Below are 5,690 nucleotides of genomic sequence, written 5' to 3'. Positions count from 1 at the left end.
TAAGGTGAGGTCAGGACATGTGTAGTACACTTAAAGATTGCACAGGGGAGTGTGGGAACACCCTGGTTATGAAATTTTGGACTAAGTAGTCCCTAATCTGTAGATTATAGAATAATCAAATGTAAAGTTAGCACATTAAGAAAACATGTAAATATTATTAAAAATGTCTAAGCCAATCTCTGCTTTTCTTTTTATTTGTTTAACATCTCTGAATGTGTTCCAGTACCTGGATACCCAGTTAATCAAAGGGAAACATCTGTAATATGTAGCAACTAAAATATCATCTTCCCTGCATGGATCACAAAGTCCTTGGCAATCACTTCCATACCAGACTAGTGAGTTTTGTTGTTTTCATTTTCCAGATGGATAATCAGAGGATAAAGGCCTTGTTCAGTGTCACACATTTCAGTCGCCAAGTGAGACACAATAGATGTCAGCCTTCTCACCCCTTCAACAATAAAGAGTTTTCAAGCTCTTGCAGTCAACAAGAACTTCTGGAAAGGTTACACTGGCTGAAAAGGCATCTATATGGATAACATCCACAAATACAAGGAAGATCAATTTGAAGCTGAGGTCTAACCTCACTGCCTCTCAACAGTAGAGACAGAAGGAAAGTAAACAGAGTTTGAAAGAAAATAATTAAATATAGCTAATTAGTGAGCGCTCTTTTTACACAGTATAACAAGGCCGGTGTGGATCCGTGGTTAAGCATTGACCTATGAACCAGAAGGTCACAGTTCGATTCCCGGTCGGGGCACATGCCCCAGTTGCGGGCTTGATCTCCAGTGTGGGGTGTGCAGGAGGCAGCCAATCAATGATTATCATCATTGATGTTTCTATCTCTCTTTCCCTCCCCCTTCCTCTCTGAAACAATAAAAATATATTTTTTAAAAATAATAAAATAAAACAAGGGCAAATTTGTTTTCCTTGCCCAGCTGGTGTGGCTCAGTGGTTGAGTGTTGGCCCATGAACCAAGAAGTCACCAGTTTGATTCCCGGTCAGGGTACATGCGTAGATTTCAGGCTCCATCCCCAACAGGGGGGCATTGAGGAGGCAGCTGATTAATGTTCGCTCATTGGTGTTCCTATCTCTCTATCTCTCTCCCTTCCCTTCTCTCTTAAAAAAATCAATAAAAACATATTTTCCTTAAGTATTAATTCTTATCTTCTTATTGAATAATTGAGCCATTTATTCATTTAATAAATACTTATTGTCTTTTATGTGCCATCTCTGTACTGGAAGTGTAATAATGAGCAAATAAGATTAGTAATAACAATAATAGCTAATATAGCAGATACCAATAATAATGTATAATCATTGTTTTTTTAAAAAGTGTTAGAACTCAGTGTGAAAAAATGAATTCTTTAGGGCTATATCCATTGATTATAATACAGGTAATCAGTGCTCGCTTCAGCAGCACATATACTAAAATTACTAGAATGATACAGAGAAGATTAGCATGGCCCCTGTGCAAGGACAACATGCAAATTTGTGAAGCATTTCATATTTTTTAAAGAAAAAGAAATACAGGTAATCACTTTGAAATTCTTCAGTGTTCAGTCTATCAGAAGGAGCTGTTATTGGGCCTGCCACTTGATGACATATCTACCATAAGAATCAACTTATGCTCACTGTCCTTGAAGGGCAACCAGAGCTCAGAGTATTGTGACTTTTTTTTACTGTGATTTAAAAATTTTTAGAACCTGCTCTTCTAACTTCATTTCTTTGTTTCTTACTAAAATACTGGGATATGTAAAATAAAACAAATGCCATCTTAATATTGTTTTAACACAAAACAACAGTGTTCTTTCAACTGTGGAGTAAAACACAAGCATAGTTGAGTGCCGGGAGCCGGTCCATCCTTGCTGCTTGACACAGTCGCTGCAGAGAAGAAACATCTGCACAGCGTATGTTTTGGGGGACCTGGCGTATGTGGCATACTGTTCTTGATATGTTTGCTCCCCTTAGCGCTATGTGTTTTAACCAAGGTCACCTCTCCGAGAAAGGTTGTTTCCCCAGGTAGGGATTTTTCCCTGAAGTTAGGGAGGAGATAAAACCCCTTAACTAAGTGCCAGGTGGGTAGTTAATCATGCTTAAGCTACATAATCTTTACTCCCTGGAATGGAGATAAGAAACACCCTAACCTTTGGAATAGAAGTTGATAGGATTAAAATCAACTGGTATAAATACAGATGTAACAAGACAACAAAACACAGAACCTAGAGACAGGACTTGGCTGGAGATCCTAGACAGAACCTAGACACAGAACCTAGAGAGAGAACCTAGGGAGAGAACCTAGGGAGAGAACATGGCGAAAGATCCTGGACAGAACCTGGCTACAGAACTTGGCTGGAGAACCTAGACAGAACATGAGGGAGAACCTGGATAGAACCTGGCAACCGAACTTGGCTGGAGAACCAGAACCTGGCTACAGAACTTGGTTGGAGATCCTGACCAGAACTTGGCTGGAGATCCTGGCCAGAACTCCATGTCATTCCTTCATCGCCGACTCCGTCCACACCTTTGGGGACCCCTGGACCCGCTGGGGTTGGACCCCAGCAGTTGAGGTTAATCTTCAATAGTAAATTCATTCATATATGATTTTTTAAAATATATTTTTATTGATTCCAGAGAGAGGAAGGGAAAATGAAAGAGATATAGAAACATCAATGATGAGAGAGAATCATTGATTGGCTGCCTCCTGCATGCCACCTACTGGGGATCAAGCCCACAATCCAGGAATGTTCCCTGACTGGGAATCGAACTGTGACCTTCTGGTTCATGGGTGGATGCTCAACCACTGAGCCACTGGCTGGCTCATATACTAGTATGATTTTAAGAGTACATGCTTTGGGGGGAGGGAGGGTAAAAAACCATACGAACAACATCTCTTCAGCCCTGGCTGGGTAGCTCAGTTAATTAGAGCATTGTCCTGATACACCAAAGTTTTGGGTTTGATCTCAGTCAGGGCACATACAAGAATCAACCAAAGAATGAATAAATAAGTGGAACAACAAATTGATGTTTCTCTCTTTGTCTCTGTCTCTTTCTGTCTCTCCCTCAAATCAAGCAATTAATCAATCAATAAATTTAAAAAATCTCGCCGGGACTGGTTTGGCTCAGTGGATAGAGCGTCGGCCTGCGGACTGAAAGGTCCCAGGTTCGATTCCGGTCAAGGGCATGTACCTGGGTTGCGGGCACATCCCCAGTAGGGAGTGTGCAGGAGGCAGCTGGTCGATGTTTCTCTCTCATCGATGTTTCTAACTATCCCTCCCCTTCCTCTCTGTAAAAAATCAATAAAATATATTTAAAAAAAATTTTAAAAATCTCTTCATCCTTTTTAAAATAAATGTTGACTTTATTTATTTTTTGTTAATCCTCACATAAGGATATTTTTCCATTGATTTTTAGAGAGAGTGAAAGGAAGGAGGAGAGTCAGAGAGAGAAACATCGATTTGAGAGAGACATATCAATTGGTTGCCTCCTCCATATGCCCAGACCAGGGCCAGGGATAGAGCCTGAACTGAGGTAGGTGCCCTCAGCCTTCAGTCTGTGGGCCTCTATCCACTGAGCCCAGCTAGGGCTCTTCATCTCTTAAATTGTAAATTTACTCACATTGATGATGTTCTCAGAAGTTAGGAAATCTTTTGAGACAGAAAGTGGGAGAAGAGTGTGTGTGTGTGTGGTGGGGTGGGATGGAGGAATAGAGTGATGCAATATTTCTGAGTGTCATGTGATTTCACAATCTGTTTGGACTTTCAAAAAGGAAGACTCTCATATGTCAACAATCTCATGAACTGAAGCTCAAAATACTAAAAACAAAGCCATCGAGTTTCAAATATATGCCATATATGTATTCATATTCTTTGTGGGATGCTGGCTGGCATTAATGTTTAATCTCCTGAGAAATGTGCATTTTTTTCTGACAGATTTACTAGCTTGCTTCATCTGAACACATGAACCATAAACAATGCCTAATAAGAAAACTCTGTCTTCTCCAAGGTCAAAGTTGGAACAAGTAGAAGAAATTCAGTTTTCCTTACCCGACAGTGTTCATCATTCTTGTAGCCAGTGTGCTCACAAAGAATTCAAACCTCTTATAGTTAGTACAAAGGTGCTACAAATTTTCAGAGCTAGAATATAAACTGATGAAATTAGAAAGATGTAAAAATATCATTAACCTCTTACAGTCCCAGATTTAAAGTTTATATTGGGGTGACGTTGGTTAATAAAAGTATATGTTTCAGGTAAAAAAAAAAAGTTTAAATTCTATGCTCTCATTGTTATTGTTAAGAAAAAGTCAATGTCCTTGTAAACAAGAAAACACATTCTTTCTTTCATGTTCTATTAATCCAAGCACTTACAAGAATTCCTGCTGGTATTTAGCTATTAACCTACTCATGTCTTCAAAGGCTCTGTGTTTTTTCTACCTTCTGTTGAGCATTTCTGATATAGTAAAGATGGCTCAGTAAAAATAGGTGAGGAAAAAAGAAAAAAAAACTAAAATTCCCAATGGCATTAAGGATAGCAGCAATAAAACATAATGGTCTGGAAATGACAGCCTTGAATGGCTTGGTTTTGAGTCAGTAGATGGTTGGAATTGGTCTCTATTGAGCATTTATTTTTATTATTTATTTATTTTTAAAAAATCTTTATTGTTGAAAGTATTACATATGTCCCTTTTTCCCCCCATTGACCTCTTCTAACCCACCTCCACCCCCTCCTCACCCCTCTAGCCCTTCCAATCCCATCCCAGGCCTTCAACACCCTATTGTCTGTGTCCATGGGTTATGCATATATGCATACAAGTCTTTGGTTGATCTCTTCCCATCCACCAACCTTTCCGCCTTCCCTCTGAGATTCTACTTAGCATTTATTAGGTAAACATTAGCCAGTTAACTTTTCTGTGACTCTTAATTTTTTAAATAAGGCTAATAGCAAATGAAGACATGAAATTATTTTAAAAAATAAATTTGCCAGCCCTGGCCAGAGTGGCTCAAATGATTGGAATGTCATAGGTTTGATTCCCAGTCAGGGCATGTACCTAGGTTGTTGGTTTAATTCCTAGTCAGGACACATACAGGAGGCAACCAATCGATGTTCCTCTCTCACTTGGATCTCTCTCTCTCTCAAATCAATAGACACATCTTTGAGTGAGGATTGCAAAATAAACAATAAATTTGCCTATTAAATATAATATGGCATGAATAGAATATATGGAAATAAAATGCAATCAAGGGTTGTGTTGCCAGATCCAAAAGCAAGGCTTTGAAACATTCTTCATTATAATAATTGTAGAATTCTTTACTTCTTCCAATATTCTTAGATTTTTCCCATCTTTACTATACCTCTTTACCACATCCTATTAATGGGTATCACAAGCATGTTTATTTACTTTGAGTCATAGTAAACTTTTCCATATAGAGAAAACTATTTTCCCATACAGCTGTGGCTCTATCACAGCATTTTAAGTCCTATGCATTGAACACTTCTTTGTAGAAAAAGAACCCACCACACTAGAATTGCGATGATGAAACGAGAAATCGTATCAGTAGCAACTTATTACATGAAGTTTTAAGCTTGTTAGTACTAAATGGTACTAAAAATAAAATCCACCTAGTCCCTGAGGTTATCATTTTAAAATAATAAAAGCCTAATATGCAAATTGTCCCCTCAGGTGGTTGTTCCAC

The 5,690-nt window shown here is 38.6% G+C and overlaps 1 non-coding gene across 1 annotated transcript; it reads left to right on the top strand.

Annotated features, from left to right (window-relative positions):
- The first annotated feature begins 1,401 nt into the window (after positions 1–1,401).
- Positions 1,402–1,511, top strand: LOC139009586 (U6 spliceosomal RNA). Its single transcript, XR_011471323.1, has one exon. It is a non-coding gene; the product is annotated as a U6 spliceosomal RNA (small nuclear RNA).
- The last annotated feature ends 4,179 nt before the right edge of the window (positions 1,512–5,690 follow it).

The sequence above is a fragment of the Myotis yumanensis genome, unplaced genomic scaffold, assembly GCF_028538775.1.
Source record: "Myotis yumanensis isolate MYYU_CA2020_CCGP unplaced genomic scaffold, mMyoYum1.0.hap1 SCAF_4, whole genome shotgun sequence".
NCBI classification, from domain to species: domain Eukaryota; kingdom Metazoa; phylum Chordata; class Mammalia; order Chiroptera; family Vespertilionidae; genus Myotis; species Myotis yumanensis.
This window is presented reverse-complemented; position numbering and strand designations above follow the sequence as displayed.